We start from the raw sequence: 22,616 nt of genomic DNA on the forward strand, positions 1-22,616 counted from the left end.
GCTCCTATGTCCCAAACTGAAGATAAGCTGGGCATCAGACCCATGTATTGCTGATTTGCACAGCTTGACATCTTAATGCACAGTGGACTTCCAACTGGCCTCAAATTTATCAGCTAAATTTCAAAACCGGCCTGCTTGCAATGAGCAAAATTGAGCTGAGAAATAAGGAACTGCGGCAAATCTCTCAATGGCAGTGACTGAGAAGCTTGTTTTGATCCTTGTCAGTACTCCAGTTGAACTGTCTTTTTGTGTGTTTCCCCCTTGCTGTCAGTCTGTGGTTTTGTATTGCCATGTGCTCCTGTCCCCGCTCCTGCTCCACTCCGGCCCCTGTATCACTGAGTACTCCGTCTCTCGTCTGTTTCTCATTATTACCTGTATTGCTGTCACTGTGTCTCATTCTGCTCCACCTATCATCTGCCTCTCTGTTTACTGCTCAGTGTATTTCAGTCCTGTGTTTTCACCTGTCTGTTGCCAGATTGTGCCAGTGAATTTCCTGAGCCTTTCCAGCATTTGCATTTGTACTCTGTGTCTGAATATTGACTCTGCCTGGTTCCTGATTCTGGTTTTTGGATTTCTCTAGATGTTTTGATCTCTGCCTGAGCTTTGATGCTGACTTTGTCCGCATCTTGGGATTTGTTACTCAATTAATATTACTGTGTGCACAGTACCTGGTCTGTGTTTGGATCTGTGCTCAAGTGTCTTGACAATCCTCCAGATTAAAATGGTGCTATAAATTACTGCATTAATCACACTTCTTGGATATGATCACTGTGGTCTGTAACTTCTCTTTTGGAGCTGAGCTTCTGACCTTCCTGTATGAGCTGACATTTTTGCTGTGTGAAATGGAGTCTCAAAGATGCAGGACTGTTATGACACAGTGAGTAAAGGCCAATTCAAGATCGTGGAGCCTGGGCCTGAGAGGGGGAAATGGGCCAATGTTTGGATGTTACTGGAGTGGAGTTAGAGGCAATTTGATGCTGTAAACCTGAAGCTGAGTGAGCAGAGGTAAGGTAGAGTTGAGGTGGTGGTGCCCATGCCCAAGTGAGGAATAATCTGAGGCTTGCTAGTTTAAGCACTGGGCTAGATTGTATCAGGGACAAGGGCAAGGGATGGGCCAGTATACCACTTGCTGTTCCAGGAGGTTTACTTGTCTCTGCTCTGAACTGAGGCTGTGGCCTGCAACTGATAGGGTCTTGGATTAGCTGCAGTAATTATTGGCTTTGTGGCTATGTATGGACTTTCCTGAACTTCAGTTCTGAATGTTATTTTCTTTCTTTCATTATTGAATTTGCTTTTTTTTCTGTATGTTGGTTGTTTTTATGGGTTCTATTGGTGTTCTTTGTTTTGTGGCTACCAGTAAGGAGATGAATCTCAAGGTTATATATTACACATACTTTAATGATAAATATAATTTGAACTTTTTGATTTTGAACTTTGAATTCTGAAGTAAAAAAATCAAACTATTCTCCTTCATTCAATATGGTTTGCTAAAAGAAACTTAAATAGATAAATGTATTCGCAGTCAGCAGTTTCTTAAGACGACCAAGATCATTAGTGTATAATTACATGGCAAGATGAATGATTCCACAATGCAGATGGCTCTTGACAAACATCTTCAAGGTGTTGCCATAACCAGATCTTCTGCAGAACTGAGCTATTTCTTGTGTGGTTTTTTGTGTGGGACAGGGGGGACTTCTTTTTTTGGCAACTAGTTATATGTTTTAGAAGTCTTACAATAATAATATGAAAAACATCCAGGGAAATTCCATAACCTAATAGAAAATAACTGGAAATATTCAGCAGTTCAGGTTAGGGATCGAGTATAGAAACAGTCAAAGTTTTAGTTTAATGTAAAATTGCTAAATGTTAGATACAAAGTTTAACCCCATAATATCTGTTGTAAATGGTGTCTACCCCATGAACAAATTTGGGGTACATGTTGGGCTGTGCTCTCTGGTGGGTATGTGAGTACATATCTGTTATGTCACTGCAGATACTGTATGCAGCCTATGCAGATTACACTGACAGTTATCAGTGTAGTACTATTTGATCCCTTTGCTGCCATTTTTGAACTTGCACTTCAGTTAATACTTTAGATATTTCATATTTTGCACTGATAGGAAAAGCCCAACAGGTCTACACTGGCTGCCAGAGCATCCCATCAATTACATTCCACTAGTCATCACCTGCCGTCTATTTACTTTCACATATCCATGAACATCCACTGATTCTCCTACATATCACCTACACCAGGAAGCCAAATGTCCGAGCAAATCAGTACACATTTGGAATGAGGGAGGAAACTAGAGCGTTCAGAGGAAACTCGTGCAGTGAAGGAGAGTGAGTGTATACTCCAGAGGTTGTACCAAGAGTCAGTCAAATCTGGGTTGTCAGAGTGAGTCAGGGCATTTCAGGTATTGGTGATTGGTCCATCAGTGTTCCTTGTAGTGTGTCTAGTAGCAGAGAAGTCAACAGAGAAACAATGCTTAAAGGGAATCTCAACTACATGCAGCTCAGTTGCTGATTGATGTTGGGGTTAAGTTGCAAAGAAGACAAAATGAATAGCTGTGATATGCTGCGGACAGAATTGCCTGTTCAAAAAAACTTTCTGGATGAAGAGAGCAAAAAGAAAGTGAAGTGGCAAATACATCAACAGCTACTTGGATCTATCTGTTACTTTCTCCTCTGAAATGCAACCAAATGTAGGCCTGAACAGCAGCACTTTGTTTTCTGCTGGGACATGATTCAACCTTTAACATCCTAATTTAATTCAGCAATTTCAAATACTTGCTATGTCTGTTTGTATCAGAACACAACAGTTCTACCTTTGTTATACATCTCCAGCATTAACAGTTTTCCTTTTCCCATGGACATAACTATTTCTCTTGGATATTTCCAATGTTATTTTGTCAGTTTCAGTTCTATATAACAGTTCTTCATTGCTTTTATTTGTCCTTTTTTCTTCTCCTGCTTGCCATCCTTAAAATCTGCTTCTGAAAAGCTAAGAGGGAGGAGAAGGAAAGGGAGAAGGATGCTCCTCATCTGGTTAGTAATACACAACCTTAATCACTGAAACATCTGTTCTTTAAGGACATCAATACTGATTCCTGCCACTTGATCCAACCACCAATTGCAGAGCACAGCAAGTCTAGAGAGAAAGACACCAGGTCTACTATATATCCAATATCTCTTCAAATCAGTCAAAACACATCCTGCTTAGATTAGTCATCAATTGTATGTCCTTGGTGAAGACGTATACATGAATATGCATGGAGAATGTAACTTGACAGATATAGAAATTGCCCCTTGAAAAAGTGATTCTATGTGGTTTCCTGAGCTGGGAGATGGGTGGAGAGGAAGATTCAGTTCTACTGGTGGGATTCAAAGGAAATTATTTAACTCCTTCAGATGCACCACCAAATCCAATTGGTGGAAGTTGCAATGTAGTAGTCCAGTAAACAATACGGTAAACAAAAGCTTGTCAAATGTAAAAGAAAAACTTTAAACCTTAAGACCATAAGACATAAAAGTAGCATTAGGGCATTTGGCTCATCAAGTCTACTCTACAATCACATGTCTGGTTTATCACTCTCAGCTCCATTCTCCTGCCTTCTCCCTGTAACCTTTGTCTTGAATAATCAGGAACCTTCATCTTAAATATACCCAAAAACATAGCCTCCACCATTGTCTGTGGCAATAAATTCCACTTATTCACTATCCTCTTTGGGGGGGGGGGGGGTAGGAAGAGGAGAGAGAAAAGTTACTCCTTATCACTGTTCCAAATGGATGTAATCTATTCTGAGACTGTATTCTCTAGTCTTAGACTCCCTCACAACAGGACACTTGCTTTCCACATCCACTCTATCCAGGAATTTCAATGATAGCCAGTGAAATTCATTTAAATCCCAGTGAGTATAGACCCAGAGTAATCAAATGCATCACATACATAGCCTGGGGAAAATACACATTCAGACAAAAATACTTTTTTGGGTCTTTAATTCCTTTAATGCAGAAAGATGGTATCAAAATAAAAACAAAATTAAATTAAAAAAAAAACTCCTGCTGTTGCAATCTCATTTTAATTTCAGTCCACACTCTTGTGTATCACTAGCTATGTATGCAGTATGAAAATAAATTAAACAACATATACAAAACCAATACAGTTGTGGCAATTCTTAAAAAATACAATCCAAACAACCTCAGAATCCCACCAGCCCTGTACCTTAGAAACAACATCAAAAACATGAATAAATACATCTCATCGTAACTGAAGTCTGCTCACATTTCCACACATGCTTAACTTCCATACACAAAGGATAGACCCTGAAACAAGTTCTGCTTCCTCACGCTACTAGGCTGAAAAGGAACTTTGCACAACAATGCTATCCACTGCTAATAACTTACTGGTGAAAATTTTTCCTCACCATATGTCCAGAACTTGACATTGTTTCTAGAACATGATTACTCTTCTTTCTACTCTACACGTGCATAATGACAACACCATTTTCTCTTAAAGGCACACACAGCAATTTTAGTATTACCAGGATGAATACATATGTGTACTTTAACAATAAAAAAATGATATTCAACAGTCACCTGTTTGCATTCTTCCCTGCATACAAATAAGAATTCTCAATTACTCACTCACTGCAAAAGTACCTTTACCCTCTTCAACTGCTTCTCTAAAGAGTACTGAACTTGGACTAGCCAGTATCTATGACACTGCTGCAGAACTTATGGAGGCCACATCTAAAACTGACCTTGGTTTGTGATGTGGGTTAGAGTGCTGTCCAGTAGTTACTTTTTTTACTCCTGTAGGGTGCTGCAATATGAAGACTACCAACATCTGGCTCTGTCAGCTGTCACAGGTGCAATGGTGTCAGTTCCAGGAGTTTTGCTGTCAAGGTTGGGGTCGAGATCATATACAACCTGTTCTGACAGATCTTTTCCCAAAATCACACCATTCTCTGAATCCTCAAAATCTGGTTCATGTCCCAGGAAAGGACTACCTTGAATTACAGGAGTTTGCAGTCTCCTTTGAGGAGCTAGGGTGGGAAGGTTCTTACAGGGCCTGATGTTTCCTTTATTCACCCTCTTGATAGACCTTCCCTCCAAAGGTTCCACTGTGTATGTGTTGTCTAGCACCACTACCACCCTGTAGACAATTGATTTCCAAGCATCCTGGATCTTATTACAACCTAATGGTCTGTTCTAGAGGTAAACTAGAGTATTTACATCAATTTTAGGACAAGGAATTTTGTTCTGCAATGTGTTCTGCAGCCTTCTGTTCAAAGTATTCTTTTGCTCTGGCATGAGCATCACTCAGTCATTTCTGGTGTATGGCTAACCCATCATATTTCCTGTCTACCCGACTGTTCTCGCCCCAGCAGAGCTTCCACTAGCAAGTGAGGACCAATAACAAACAGTAGGGGAATCATAAGGGGAATATCTTGTGGTTGCCTGAGGTCTCACATTATACATATACTAACTCGGGTAGATCCTCTGGCCACCTGTTACTTTTCTTGGACAATGTACACAACAAATCATGCATCGTCCTGCTGAAATGCTCACACTGAGTGTTGCCAGTAGGATGATGGGGTGCAGTAGGGCTTTTCTTTACCCTGTACAGTTTGCAAAGCTCAGTTATGACCTTGCTTTCAAAGTTACAACCCTGGTCAGAATGCAACCTCTCCGGAACACCATCCTTCATAAACCATTCCCTCAAGAGCACCTTTGCTGTAGTATCTGCCTTTTGATCCTGAGTTGAAGATGCTTGGGAGAATTTTGTAAAAGTCTGTGACTACTAAGTCATTCTCACACCCATCGGTTACCAGCACAAGTACAGTGAAGTTTCCAGCAACAACTTCGAACAGCCTAGAAGCAAGAAATGATTTCATGAGGGGATGGATCTTGGGGTGCAGAATCTTAGTTAACATACAATGTGGACAATTTTTGACCCACTGTGCCACATCTTTGTGCGTGCTCACCCAAAAACTTTTGCTTCTCAACAAGTGTAGATTACGCCTGGCTACTGCTACACTATGACTTTACAGTCTTTGCATTCCCTGAGGACTCTTCTAAAAACCACAGATGAGCCTTCTCTCACACTTCTATCTGTGAGAACTCAGGGTTGTTCAGCACATATTTGCGAAGCTCCCTTCTATGGGTAGGATATCTGATCCCCCCCCCCCCCCGATCTCTGAGCACTACCCTCTTATTGGCCACAGCTTCAGGGGAATGGTTCAGTATAATGTTAAGAGTTTGGACTAGGGCATGCAGAAACTATTGTATCTTCACCCTCATGCTGTTTGCAACTATAGAAGCTATGCAGCAGCTGGTGTGCACTATGGTTATCACTAAAAGCTCCCCTGAGACAGGTGAACAAGTCATCAGCCTGGTCTTCCTCAGCATCACGGCCCATACGTTCTTCTCTAGAGCTGCATCCCTAAGCAGTGACATAACAAAATCATACTGATCCTGGTCAGACTGATTTCTAGCACAAAGCACATGTTTAACTTCAATAAAGTCATCAATAAGCCTCCCACCTTTCTCAACATAGCAGTTCCAATACTGACCACTGAGAAACACCACTAATCTCTGGAAACCAACCAGAAAAGGCTGCTTTTATTCACTCACTGCCTCCTGCCTGTCAGACATTCTATTAACCATGCCGTAAGTGCACTTTGCCAATATAAAAAAATTCAGCAGTCACCTTGGTACACATACATTAACCCTTTGCTTCCTAGAATCATTCTTGTGAACCTCTTCTGGATCCTCTCCAATGCCAGCACTTGTTTTCTGAGGCAAGGGGCTCAAAACTGTTCACAATTATCAAAATTGGCCTGACCGATATGTTATAAAGCCTTAGCATTACATCCTTGATTTTTTTTAATTTGCCTTCCTTACCACAGACTCAACTTGCAAGTTAACCTTTGGAGAATCCCACGTGAGGATTCAGAAGTTCCTTTACACTTTTTTTGGAATTTTCTCATTTGGAAAATAGTCTACACCTTTATTCCTTCTATAAAAGTGCATGGCCATACACTATATTCCATCTGCTATTTTTCCCACTCTCCCAATCTGTCCTTCAGCAGACTCCCTGCTTCCTCAGCACTCTCAGCATCATCCACAAATCCATCTATGTCATCATTACAATCATATAACATGAAAAAGTGTGTTCCCAACAGCAACCCCTGCAGAACACCAATGATCACAGGCAGCCAACTAGGAAAAGGCCTCTTTATTCCCACCACTTGCCTTCTGTCAGACAGCCCAAAGGCATTTCTTTGGGTAGGATAGGTATTAGTGAAAAAAACAATAAGCTTCAAAAAATGTTAGTTAGATTTTTTGATGAAATGGAATGAATATTTAAACAGCATTGTGCTGGAAGGGAAACTGTGATGTGTGATACTATTTGTGATATCAAAAAGGATAGAAGAACTGCTTCTGATGACTAAATGTTCAGATTTATGACAGTTGCTGCAATTTATGTGAAATTTCCATTTTGTGGTCTTCTGCTTGTTTCTGATTTTAGCCCCTTGCTTAACGACTTTGGTTTTCTGTATATATTGGCAGCATATACATCTTTAAGAACAAGATGCATCATGTGTTGTGACTTAGCTTGATATTGTCCATCAATGATGAATTATATCTGGCTAAAGGATCTGCACAGTTTGGTTACTTAAAGTATTCAACACTGGTTACATTGATGGGATCTTTACTTATTGATCAGACCCTGGTAATTCAATTGTCCAGGAGATATGGTAATAAGTATACAAGCACAACAAAATAACTTAATATTAACCTATCAGAAAAATATAAAGCACAAATAAACCACAAAAATACTGCATAGTAAGTCCCTCTTTCCAATATTTTATTAGTTTCTACATAGAAGAATACAGAGCACAAGAAAGTGTATATAAAAGGTCAAAAAACTACCAGTTACATTATATCTGTTCATAGTAACAATTACATTACCCTGTATTCATATAAGTTAATCAATAGTTATATTGAACTATGCTAATTTATTACAAAAAATGAATCTAACCCCTACCAAGACTGAAGCTGTTCATTAAGGAGGAAAGGTAAAATACCCTCTCATATAATGTAAATTAATATAGCCGACATCAGAGTTTAAACAACGAATTGAAGGTTTTGAAAATAAATCAGAAAAGGTCTCCACAATATTTGAAAGTTTTGATGAGATTCAGAAATTGAACAATGAACCCAAGTCCAAAATATTTCCACAAAGATTACAGGGCTCATAATTCTTAGTCACCACTTGTTGGGGGAGCTCTGAACTCACACTTACTCATGAAACTACCCCTGGGTCATAGGCACCGATTGTGATTTCTGATCTAGACAAAGTCCAACAAACCCAGGGAAAGTACCACAATAAATGAGTTCCACATGTGCAGAGGGAGAGACACAGAGATATAAAGGCTTTGATCTTTTGTTTTCATGCCATTAACTCAGTCTGGTTCCTTTCATTCAAACAATACATGTGTTCATTAACACAGGGTTCAACATACCCTCATAAATCAAATAGACCCTTTCATTCCTTATCTATCAGCCCTAATGTTTTGGGCTTAACTTTCATTCAAGTTCCAAAAGAACGCTAATGGGGTAAGTGGGTAAGTGACAAACCCAAATCAAACAAGAATCCATTAAGCCAATTGACAGATGCTAAGAAAGGATCCATCACCCTGGCTCTCAGAGTGAGCAACAGACATCCCCATGTTAATGGTGCCTGAGACTAAGAAAGAATCCAGCTGCTATCAGCAAACGTTAGACATTGACAAACCTGCAGTGCTTACTTTGTACAGACACTGTACAGGCTGTGAGCTCAGAGAATTAAATTGTCATTATGAACTGTTCAGACATTCATACAATGTTTTACAAAATTTAATACAGCACACTACTACAGAATAGGATTCTCCAGCAAGAGCATGAATGGTGGTTGCCTTACAGATAGATAGATCAAACTAAAGGGGCCAGATGGCTGTATTTTAAAGGCAATTTTGTGGCATTCACATATAAAAAATTACTATGGCTAATAACTGTGAAAAACAATAGAACATTTAAATTAATGTTTAAATCAAGCTGTGAGATGAAAGGCTAGAGTTATTTGCACAGGCACTGGCACAACTGACTGGTCTTTTGAATATACAGTATTAATTAAAGAAGTGAATAATGTCTTCTGTTTCTTCCCTTATGTTTCAGGATGACTTAGTTTCACACCAGGTTTTTCAGCATTCTAACAAAATGCTGGTGGAATGCAGCAGGCCAGGCAGCATCTATAAGGAGAAGCACTGTCAACGTTTCGGGCCGAGACCCTTCGTCAGGACTAACTGAAAGGAAAGGCAGTAAGAGATTTGAAAGTAGTGGGGAGAGGGTGAAATGTGAAATGATAGGAGAAGACCGGAGGGGGTGGGATGAAGCTGAGAGCTGGAAAGGTGATTGGTAAAAGTGATACAGAGCTGGGGAAGGGAAAGGATCATGGGACGGGAGGCCTCAGGAGAAAGGGGGAGGGGAGCACCAGAGGGAGATGGAGAACAGGCAAACAACTAAATATGGCAAGGATGGGGTTAAAAGGGGAGGAGGGGCATTAACAGAAGTTAGAGAAGTCAATGTTCATGCCATCAGGTTGGAGGCTACCCAGCCGGTATACAAGGTGTTGTTCCTCCAACCTGAGTTTGGATTCATTTTGACAGTAGAGGAAGCCATGGATAGACATAACAGAATGGGAATGGGACATGGAATTAAAATGTGTGGCCACTGGGAGATCCTGCTTTCTCTGGCGGACCGAGCATAGGTGTTCAGCAAAATGGTCTCCCAGTCTGCGTCGGGTCTCACCAATATATAAAAGACCACACTGGGAGCTCTGGACACAGTATACCACACCAGCTCACTCACAGGTGAAGTGTTGCCTCACCTGGAAGGACTGTCTGGGGCCCTGAATGGTGCTGAGGGAGGAAGTGTAAGGGCAGGTGTAGCACTTGTTCCGCTTACAAGGATAAGTGCCAGGAGGGAGATCGGTGGGAAGGGAAGGGGGGGAACGAGTGGACAAAGGAGTCACGTAGGGAGCGATCCCTGCGGAAAGCAGAAAGGGGGAAAGCTACACCGGCCCTTACACTTCCTCCCTCACCACCATTCAGGGCCCCAGACAGTCCTTCCAGGTGGGTCCCTAACTCTGCAGTGAACCAGATAACCAGACCAAATGAGAGTTGAGCGGAGAGACAGGGGTAACCCAGGATGAGAGGAGTGTTGGATGAGTTAATAAGGAAGAATTGGATGATCTTTTAGTGCTCTCCAATGCTCATATTCTCAGGCTGTCTGCATGCCCTGGCCATCCCCGACCCCAAGGGATATCCATGATGCAGAGGTGGTGATGGACAGGCTCAGTAGGGAGTGCAAGCTTCACACACGCAGTCTGGTCCAGAAAGTTGCCTGTTATGTTGGAATCTACCAGAGCCTCCTATGTATTTAGTGCCGTCAGGGTGCGGTGGAGGACAGAGAGTCGGGCTATGGTGCAGAAAAGACAAAAGGTCTGTGGGAACTTACCAGACGGAAGGCCCCTCATCTCTACCAGGTGGTGCTGTTTTCCCGGACACAGTGGGCATTTGAAGTGCGAGTAATTGCCAGCTCCACAGTAAGTGCACAAGTTCTTTCTCCACCAAGGGATCTTGCCCTGACTGCATGGGTCCTGGAGGCATTGGTAATGGGGATTCTGCAGCCTGAAATGGTTTTGGCAACAGAACTGGAATTCCAGCTGATGATACCACAAGATGCCTGTCAATTTGGAGAGGCAGCACCATGAGAATTTCAAGTCAGTGGGCATCTCCTGGGTAGGTACCACTATGAGAAGCTATGATGGTAATGGGCCAGTAGCACTTCTGTTTTCCAGCTACACTTCGCTGCAGGTGTCCTGAATTCTGTAGTGTAATCTAGCACCCAGCTGATCTTTGATGCAGGTAAGATATCTGATCTGCTTCTCCCCCCACTTCTCCTTCCCGGATGGTTGAAAATATCCGGCACATCTCAGCAGTACATTCCCTATATTTATTGCAAGTAGTGGTTTTATTTTCACAGTTAATGGGGGGGACCAGGTCAGAGCTCACCCAGTCAGTAGGGAGATGATGAAGGCAATCTTGGACTCAGTCCGCAGGATACGGAGATGGCTAGATCTCGAAGTACAAGATGTATGGAAACCGAAGATGTGACATTGGTTTGAGGATCCATTGATGTATTTGGGCACTGGAGTCCATGGCTTCAAGGGAAGAGTTTGACTGGTGTGGGATTGCTGTATTGAGATGGAGAGTTGGCTGAGAGTGGCAAGCAGATGGTCAATGGTTTTATGCTGCTTTAGGATCGTGTGCTTCCATCAATGGATGAATTCCTTTAGGCGAGCAATTCTATTGGTCAATCATTGGTTCACTTATCCTATCAGGAAATGTAGAGGTGGCTTAACCCAAAAAGCAGCGCAGTAGAGATGATTTAGCAGTAGATGATATTTTCCTAATAAACTGCAAAATAACAAGCCATAAGCAGCCACAAAACAAAGAATAGATACTTAGCACAACAAGGAACAGGGTGACTAAAGGCCAGGAGAAACTGGTTGAGACTGGCTACTTCAATGAGTGAACAAGGATTGTGGCTGAGCCCTGGGTTTAAATTGGCTGCAGGTGATGAGTTGAAAACAAGTGGCAGGTGACTCCTGTTAGCCGGGTGGAGACTGGCAGGTACCTGTGCAGGCCTGGCAGGACTCCCCTCCTTCGACTGGCACCCAGTGGCCCAGGACAATTCGGATGGGTTTGGTGGATTTTACATGGGTGCTCAGGGTAGGTTAATTTGTTAATTAAATCATTCTGTGAGTAGGTTAGAGTTAAATCGGGGTTATTGGGGGTTGTTGGGACAAAGCTCAAAGGGCTGGAAGGGCTACTCCCACACTCTATCGTTAAGTCCATGAATATTTTGGCCAAAAGGTGAACACAGGTTTTCAGCACTCTGCTTTGTACACAATTCGAGAGTGACCTCTTGTGGGGTTTCAGAATCTTAAAAAAATGGTCTGACATTGGCTTCTGAGACAGAAATCACAGGGCTGCCAGATGCAGAGGGAATTTTCATAGGCACAACTTTATTCTCCCTTTAAAAGCATGCATGAAAGGCATTGAGCTCATTGGGGAGTGAAGTTGCCATTAATGTGTTGGATTTTTCCTTATAGCATACAAACCCCTACTGCAGCGGTATTGCATTTGACTTTGTCTTTGACTTCAAATAAATTGCATTTTTTCTCTCACTGGGCCCTTCTATAGATTATACCTGGACTTGTAGGGTTCTGATTTACTGATCTTGAATGTCACAGACTTAGTTTAGCAGACTGTGAATCTTCTGGTTCATATAGGGTTTCTGGCTTGGGAAAAGTTGGTCTGTTTTCCAAGGTGCACACTCATCCGCACAGGTCTCCATAGAGCTGACAACAATTGTGGTGTACAGTATCCATTCAGGTTCAAGGATGAATACTTGAATGAAGTATAGTGCTCTCATTCAAAGCAGCCTTGTAAACGCTTCTCCACTTCCCTTGAGCAAACCATCACTGGTACTCTGGTCATCAGTCTCTGCTTGTATGCTGGGAGTAGAAGTATATCCAGGTGATCAGAATTTCCAAAGTGCAGGCATGGGATGGCTCAATAAGTGTTCTTGATGGTGGTGGTAATGGTGATCATAGTGTTGGCTCCTCTGGTTCCGCAGATATTATGATATTCCAAGCCAGTGGAGCTGGACTGTTATGTCTGTTTACCATGAAACAAACATCACCACCTTTGCTTTAACCTGGTCACTTTCCACAGGGTTTGATAAAACCGGCTCTACATCCTTTCATGATAATGATCAGCCAGCTCACTATCCATTCAAATGCCAACCAGGACATGGTAGTATGACCATTATCAGATTACGTGTTCTGGTGTTGGAAGAACATTACAGCAGAATCCCAGTTGTTAAATTACCATATTAGTAATCAAGAAACTTGGGCCAGCAATCTAGAGACATGAGTTCAATTCCCAGCCTGGCTCCTGTGGAACTCTTCAATTAATATTCTGGAATTTAGAAGCTACAATGAAACTATGAAAACTAATGAGCAGTCGTAAAAATATCCAGTTCGGTAATGCCCTCCCAGTTCACACATGTAGTTGATTCTTACACAGCATGGCACACCACTCAGTTGCACTTTTATGGATAAATTCAAAGAAAGACAGAATACAATTGAATGGACCATCTGACATTTGAATGGGTACATGTGGTGCATTCAGAAGAAAGGTTTAGAGGGATATTGGCCAAATGCAAGCACATGGAACTAACTCTTGTAGGCACCTTGTTTGACCTCAATGAATAGATCTAAGCAGATTGCTTCCATGTTGTGTAATGCTATGACTCCCTGATGTACAAGTTAGAAATTAGAAATGGAAGATGATTCTAGCCAAATTGACATTACAAACTCTTCCTCATAAACAGTCAGTGAACACATGTATAATTGGGAGAGCTGCCTCACAGGCTAGTCAATTAACAGCTTGACATAGTCACATTTATGGAATCACATCTTATAAACATTTTGGCAGACTCCTCCACCACAGTCCCTGAGTCCATACTCAGGCCATGATAAAAACCAGTCAGAATGCTTTCCTCTGTACATCTTTCGAAGTTTGCCTGAGTCTGCAGTTATATACCCAACCGCCTTAAACCTCAAAGAAAGCTGAGAAATTGACTTGTATTCCTCATAGTTGCATCTATGAGCCTTGTCTAGGATGGGTCCTCACAGATATTGACACCCAGTAAGTAACTTAAAGCTGCTCACACTTTCCCCTTCAGATCCTTCAATAAGGACTGGTGTTAGTTCAGCTCACTTCATCTCCTTAAAGTCTGAATCATTTCCTTGGTTTTGCTGACATTGAGTGCAACACCATTCAACCAGCTGACCTACGTCACTCCAATGCACCACTTTGGCACCTACTGGTGTTCTGCAAATAACAGTGGTTTCATCAGTAAATTTGTAGATGGCATTAGAGCTATGCTTGAACACATAATCTTAGATATAACCAAATAACCATATAACAATCACAGCACAGAAACAGACCATCTCGGCCCTCCTAGTCTGTGCCGAACTCTTAATCTCACCTAGTCCCACCTACCCGCACTCAGCCCATAACCCTCCACTCCTTTCCTGTCCATATACCTATCCAATTTTACCTTAAATGACACAACTGAACTGGCCTCTACTACTTCTACAGGAAGCTCATTCCACACAGCTATCAGTCTCTGAGTAAAGAAATACCCCCTCGTGTTTCCCTTAAACTTCTGCCCCCTAACTCTCAAATCATGTCCTCTCGTTTGAATCTCCCCTACTCTCAATGGAAACAGCCTATTCACGTCAACTCTATCTATCCCTCTCAAAATTTTAAATACCTCAATCAAATCCCCCCTCAACCTTCTACGCTCCAATGAATAGAGACCTATTGAATATAGAATGAGTGGAACAGGGGTTAAGCAGACAGACCTGAGCTGCACCTGTGTTGATGGTCAGTGAGAAGGAGTTGAGATTTCTAAACTGTACTGATCAGAATCGGGTTTATTATCACTGGCATGTGACATGAAATTTGTTAACTTAGCAGCACAGTTCAATACAATACATTATAGAAGTAAAAAATAAAATAATAAGTAAATAAGTAAATCAATTACAGTATATGTATATTGAACAGATTAAAAATCATGCAAAAACAGTAATTACATATTTTAAAAAGTGAGGTAGTGTTCAAGGGTACAATGTCCATTTAGGAAACAGATGGCAGATGAGAAGAAGTTGTTCCTGAACCACCAAGTGTGTGCCTTCAGGCTTTTGTACCTCCTACCTGACTGTGGTCTCCCAGTGAGAAAGCTGAGGGTCCAGATGCAGAGGGAGCTCTTGGTTTGATAATAAGTTCTGAGGGAATGATGTTGAATGATGAGCTGTAGTCAATGAACAATTCCAGATGTATTCCGGTTGTCCAGATGGTCCAAAGCATAAAGAAGAGCCAGCAAGGTAATGGATGTTGCAGGACTGTTGTAGCATTTTGCATACCATTCTGATTTGGAAATATTTCATTGTTCATCCTTTGATGCTGGCTTAACAGAAAGGTAGATAATAAGAAATAGTGCAGGAGAAACCATTTAATGCACAGAATGCTGGAAGAACTCAAATGGCCTGGTAGCATCTATGGAAAAGTGTATAGTTGACGTTTTGGGCTGAAACCTTTCAGCAGGACTGCAGAAAAAAGATGAGGATTCAGAGTAAAAGGGTTGGGGGAGGGGAGTGAGAAACACAAGGTGATATGTGAAACTGGGAGGAGCAGAGATGAAGTAAAGAGCTGAGAAGTTGATTGGTGAAAGAGGTACAAGGTGGAGAAGGGGTAATCTAATAGGAAAGGACAGAAGGCCATGGAAGAAAGAAAAAAAAAGTGGAGGAGCACCAGAGTGAGGGAATGGGCAAGCAAGGAGATGAGGTGCAAGTGGGAAATGGAAATGGGGACTAGAGAAAGGGGCAGTGGGCATTACCGGGAGTTTGAGAAATCCATGTTCATGCCATCAGTTTGGAGGCTACCTAGCTGAAATATAAAGTGTTGTTCCTCTAAGCTGAGTGTGGCCTCATCACAACAGTAGAGGAGGCAATGGATGGACATGTTGGAATGGGAACAGAAATTAAAATGGGTGGCCACTGGGAGATCCCTCTTTATCTGACAGATGGAGCATAGGTTCTAGGCAAAGCTTGGAGAAACTCTTTGTTTCTTCATGCCCAATCATGGTCAATATTTTAGCTCAGACATCTTTCCTTCATTAATTCCATATCCCTTGATTCCCTCTGTATCTCTAATTTCTAATAATCCCAGTTTTGAATATCCTCAGTGACAGATCCTCCATAGACTTTTGGGCTAGGGAATGTCAAGAACTCACCACTCCATGGGTAAAAATAAAATTCTTTTCATATCTGGTCTTAATTTTCACAGTGATTCCATGGCTCAAAGATTTTATAGTCCACATCACAACAGGGAATTGCTCAGCCTTTGAACTTTGCAAAGCTTTTGGTTTTAAACCTTTGAATTAAACTTAATTGAAGTGTAAATACTGTGCAAAATAACAAAATGCAGCTGTTAGAGATCCACATTCTGCCATATTCAACTGCTTTCTGTTTCATCTAAGAAACAAAACAAATAATGTTTTATCTTATCAAAATAGAAAAAGAACTTGAATGTATCAGAATTAGAAAGCATTTGAATCACTTGTCCATTTATTCAGATTTTGATGCAAGGTGAGACATGGAACAGATGGTCACAGAGAAAAGGAATGAAAGGCAGAATGGATAAACTGACTAAATACAAAAACATCAGCCTTTCTTTTGAATCGGACTTTTAAAGTATAGTTTCAGCAGTGTTTCTAACCTGAATAGTGTCTATGCGGATTGAAGGATTCAAGTAGTAGTTATGACAAGTGCATCATTTTCTGTGTACACATGAAAGGTAGAATGTCCATTTATGGTTAGCATGGACTCCTACTTACAATAGGTAGTTTTCATACAAGATCAAGGTTCTTACCTTGGTGTTTATTAGTATTTAGAAAATTATTTTTTGGTATTCAGCTCACTAGAAGCCAGATGGAGCTTGAAGTGCAGAGCAAGTTTATCTCCTATATTCTCTAGAATTTTAACCAATTACAAGAAAAAGGTGTCATTAAAGAAGGGTGCAATATCAGATCAGAATAACCAATGGTCAGGTAAAAAATGAAAGCTATAATCTGCACTCACACTTCTCCTCTCTGAACATAATTGGGATAGAACTCTCATCTACCACACAGTGAGCTTCTGCATCCAAGACATCTTGTTCTATGGCTTCAGCCACATCCAACAGGCTCCCACTAGTAGATATATCTCCCCTTCTTCTTTCTACTCTCTGCAGGGATTGCTCTCTCTGACTAAATCACATCCTACCAATCACCCTTTAGGTTCTTATCCCTGCAGTTGAACTGCACATATCCCAGCTGATATCCCGCCCTCCACACTTATTTAACATCAACCCTCCCAAGCTGAGTGAGATAAAAAAAGGCAGTGAAGAAGTCAAGATCGGCATCAGCACCAGGCCCTAACAGTGTTCCGTATTGTGTCTACAAGAACACTCCAGATGTTCTGAGATTCCTCCGGAGAGACATGAGGGTTGAGTGGGAAAAGCAAGTTATCCCCAAAGCCTGGAGAAGACCGAGGGGAATTCTGATCCCAAAAGAAAAGAATTTGTCCACTATTGAACAGTTTTGCCAAATAAACCTTCTGAACATAGAAGGCAAGATCTTTTTCAGCGTGTTGATGCAGAGACTTACAAAATATCTGAAACAAAACCATTTCATTGACACATCAATCCAAACAGCTGGCATAGCAAGCTTCTCGGGATGCCTTGAACACACCAGCATCATATGGCATCAAATGCAGACAGCTAAGAAAGAAGGAAAGGATCTGCATGTCTTGTTCTTCGACCTGGCCAATGCCTATAGATCAGTTCCTCAATCCCTGCTGTGGACTGCTTTGAATTCTTTCAGGTGCCTGCAACAATAACAAATCTGGTAAAACACTACTTCCAGGATCTGCGAGTTTGTCTCACAACATCAGACTTCACCACAGCTTGGCAACCACTGGAAGTAGGCATCATGGCGGAGCATACCATCTCCCCATTGGCCTTCTCTATGGCAATGGAGCTCGTTATCAGAGCCTCAGATGGGTTGCAGGAGGAAGACGGCTACAGTTTGGTGAAAGGTTACCACCGATACGAGCCTATATGGACGATATAACAATATTGACGACAACTGTCCCCTGCACCAAGAGACTTCTGCAAAAACTTCATCAAAACATCACATTGGCAAGGATGAAGATCAAGCCCAGCAAGTGCAGAAGCATCTTCATTGGTCAAGTCACGGATCAAAGATTTCACATTGAGGGAACACCTGTCCCAACTGTGTCAGAAATGCCGGTGAAGAGCTTGGGTCGATGGTATGATGCTAAGCTCAAGGACACCAAGCAGTTTAAACATCTCAAAAAGGATACTATCACGTACATAGCTCACATCAACAAGACCTTGCTGCCAGGAAAACTCAAGCTGTGGTGCTTCCAGTTCGGCATATTCCCAAGGCCTGTGGCCTTTAACAGTGTATGAAATCCCCATCAACAAGGTGGAAAAGCTCGAAAGAGCGATCAGCACACATGTGAAACAGTGGCTTGGATGTCCACGATGCTTAAGTGCTGTTGGACTGTACGGGAACGGCAAATTAGAATTACCAATCGCAAGTCTTATGGAAGAATTCAAATGCACCAAAGCAAGGTAGGTCATTACCCTCACTGAATCTGAAGATACTGCTATTCAAACAGCGGCCCCCCATGTGGCAACAGGGAGGAAGTGGACCCCATCTGAAGCCGTTCAGAGTGCTAGGTCTGCTCTTCACTTCAGGATGTGGTTGGCCAAGTCCAACATGGGAGAGCCGATCTCGGGCTCATCCCAAAGGCTCCTCAATGGCACAAGGCAACATCAGTGCAGAAGAGACGGCTCATGGTGGCGGAGGTGAGGAGACAGGAGGAGGCAGAGTAACATGCCAGAGCTGTTTCAATGTCCAAGCAGGGCCAATGGACTAATTGGGAGAGCCTGGAAAAGAGGAAACTCAGTTGACGTGACATTTGGGAGATGGAGGGATCTCGGCTAAGTTTTGTCATCAGAGCCACTTATGACCTCCTACCAACACCTCAAAACCTGAACCAGTGGTGGGGAGAAGACCCCACTTGCTCTCTTTGTCAAGCACCTGGATCACTTAGGCACATTTTAACAAGATGCATCATGAGCCTCAGCCAGAAGCAGTATACTTGGCGGCATAACTAAGTTATCAGACAGCTGGCATTAACCTTGGAACAGATGCAAACCACCGTAAATGCTATCCCACAAACATCGACAGGAAATATCCACATTACACGATTTATACCAGCAGGCCAACCTCCAGAGCACCAAGAAACATCAAAGGATATAAACATTCTGCAGGTTGCTCGGGATTGGAAAATGGACGTGGACTTGGAGAAAAAGCTTGTGTTTCCCCCAGACATTGCGGCTACAACACTCCGGCCAGAAATAGTCCTATGGTCCACAACAGCCAAGCTGGCGTATGTTGTGGAATTGACAGTACCATGGGAAAATGGTGTTGAAGAAGTTTATGAGAGGGAAAAGACCAAGTACTCTGAACTGGCAACTGAAGCTGCTCAGAATGGCTGGAAGACCAAGATTTTCCCTGTAGAAGTGCGATGCAGGGGATTCGTTGCTACATCTATGACCAGTCTGTTGAAGAAGATGGGGATGAGAGGTGTCTCCCTCCAACAAGCAATGAAGTCCTTGTCGAATGCAGCAGAAGAAAGCAGCAATTGGATTTGGATTAAAAGGAAAGACAACAACTGGGTTGCAAGATGAAGACAGGAGGGTACGGAACATGAGGGTATATCTGGTAGCACCATTGAGCCCTCTGGTGACATTGTGAGCTTATCAATGAAACGTCAAAGGAGGGTGCCCACCTGATGACCCCAATGACATAGCTACCCTCCTCATCACCACTCCAAACCTACTGCCAACATCGAGAGTCCAAATTTATCATAGGGATTGAAACATCAAGTCCTATTAGCTCTACTAAATCTACCGACTCATACCACCTACTAATCGCCCTTCAGGCTGTTATCCCTGCAGTTATGCCAAGTGTTGTACCTGCTCCTACACCTCCTCCCTCACCACCATTCAGGGTCCTAAAAAGTCCTTCCAAGTGAGGTACAACTTTACATGTGAATCCATTGGGCCAATTATTGAATCTAGTGCTCCAGGTGTGGACTCTTCTACATCAATGGGGCCCAATGCAGACCGGAGGGTATGTTTTCTTCATCTGCTTTAAAAGCCAGGGTATGCTGATGGCCAGCCATTTCAATTCCACTACCATTTCCCACACTAACTTACCCATCCTTGGTCTTCTTTACTTGTACATTGAGGCTGGATGCAAATTGGAAAAGTAATCTTTCAATCCATCTTTGTAGTCTCCAAACTAATGGCATCAATATCAATTTCTCTAGCTTCAGATAACCACTGCCCAACATAACCCACCCACCTACTTTTGTTTTTCCTTATCCCCTTTCCCTTTCACACCCTCTTGAACTGCCCATATGCTACATCTTCCTCCATCTGTTTTCCACCTCCTTCCCTATATTCTGTGATCTGTTGTCCTCTCCTATCAGATTTCTTCATCTTCATCCTTTTAACTCTCCACCTATCACCTCCCAGCTTCTTGCATCATTCCTTTTTGTCCACCTCTGCCTTCCTCTCACCTAGATTCACCTGTCACCTTGTGTTCCTCCTCTTCCCATGCCCCTTTATTCTGGCTTCTCTCCAGTGTCAATGAAGGGTTTTATCTCAAAACAGTAACTAATTATTATCCTCCATAGATGCAGCCTGACCTACTGATTACCCCCAACATTTATTACACATTGCTGGAGACTTCCAGTATCTACTTTGTCACTTGTGTTTCTAAAATACTGGATCCATTCTCATTGTTTAATGTGAAAGATAGTTGAAAACTCTAACATACATCAATTATCATACTATTCCTTCTGGTGTAGGGTCTTCAATTCGACATGTTAACTTTGCTCCTCTTTCCACAGATATTGTTAGACCCACTAAGTGTTTCCAACATATTCTGTATCTCTATTTTTCAACACCTGCAGCATTAGATTTTCAGCTTTGGACCTTAATGTGAGAAAGTAATTTTGAAGATGTCAGTAGTGCAACATCTTTGGCAACCAATGCATCTCTTAATTATTACCACCCCTTTTCGTGTTGATATAGAGATAACATTGAATGAATCCAGGCAGAGAAAATGAGTCTATTGAGATGCACTGTTTTGCCCAATGCTCTAGTCACAAGGGAAATCACAAGATATGCCACTGAAATTCCAGATGCTCCAGAGAGATTACAGCAACAACTATATTTAGTAAGTACAACTTCAGCAGATGAGTTTGCTTTCTGTAATCAAAAGACAATCCAAAGCAGTCTGTGTCCCAAATTGGAAAAGTTGTGCATTTTGCAACCTTTCAGAGTTTACTCATTGAATTGCAAGGGTTATTTAACTCTTCAAATCTCTTTCACCATTCAATTACATTATGTCTGATTTACATCTTGACTCCATTTCTCTGTTTTGGTTCCACAACCCTCGATACTGTGGCTAAATTTATGTATCCATTTTTTTAATTAGAAGGACAAAGCTCTAATTTTAAGGGCTCTTTCTCTAAGTTATTGGGTAGTGAATTTCTCACCAGCAACCGTCTTAAATAACTTAATCTCCTTCAATATCTCAGTTCCATAATCTTCTAATCTTTTATGTGCAGGGAAATTCAATCATAAATGAGAAAGAAAAACTTAAAACTAAACCATGCAATTTCTCTCCATTACTCCTTTACTATTTGTTGACTGGGTATTCTTTATTCCAATGGATTGTAGATTTCAGTTCTGAGCAATTCTTTGGCCTAATTTAGCATGACTGGTTAGTTAAGTAGGCGGGTTGTCAAATCAATTGTAATGATAAACAAAAGCTCCAATTTATGCAACAATTTCAATAAAACTAAGCAACCCAGGACGCATTGCAGAGGAAATATCAAGCCACCTCACCTAAGGAGGGAATGGGGAAAATGGTTACAGATTTGTTGAAAGTGGTACATTCTGTGAAATGTCTTAAAGGAAGAAAGAGAGATAAAGAGGTGAAGATAATTTAGGAAAATATTACAGAGGTGAGAATCAAAACAGCAGAAGAATCAAATGCTACTAGTGGGGAAAATGAAAATCGAGCTTCCAAGTGTGCATAATGCTTTTTTCCCCCTAGCGGTTTTGTCTCTGCTTTCCTAAGTACAGGTAAATTGTATGGCAACAATATTCAAATAGGATTGACAATCACAATTACACATGGAATAGGCTCAACACATTATTGCTTTTATTTATCCTGATTGTTGTTTTGCACTTTACTTGTCAATCACTACACAATGTTTTGTGATTTATTTTTCAGTTTCATGTCATTGTTAAACATTGTTCTAGTCCTTTCTCAGCTGCAGAAAGAGCAATGTGCTTACATACTGACTTTATGACCTTCAGAGCCAATGGAGTAATTTTAAAATCCAATCATGGTTGCTCTGTAAGCACAGTGACAGCTGTTCTGAACAGATATCCTGAACTTATTGAAGATGTAGAATGACACATTGATAGTTCCAGCACTGAACTTTGCACAGTAGATTTGTGTCAGGTGGTCTGAACCTTCCTCCACCCAGTTGAAATACCTGAGAGAGCATAGGTAGATGGCTTGTCATTTAATAATATTGAACTAAGCTGTTCCTCAGTTTATCTAATCCACTTCATTTTAGAACTGAAAAAATGTTACAATATCGGGTGAAATTGGGCTAAGGTACTTTAAAAAGACACTGAAGTGTAGAATTTTCAGAATATATAATCACATGAATAAGTCATTGATTTATGGATACAGATCCTTTGGCCTAC

This window comes from Hypanus sabinus, chromosome 7 (assembly GCF_030144855.1).
Source record: "Hypanus sabinus isolate sHypSab1 chromosome 7, sHypSab1.hap1, whole genome shotgun sequence".
NCBI classification, from domain to species: domain Eukaryota; kingdom Metazoa; phylum Chordata; class Chondrichthyes; order Myliobatiformes; family Dasyatidae; genus Hypanus; species Hypanus sabinus.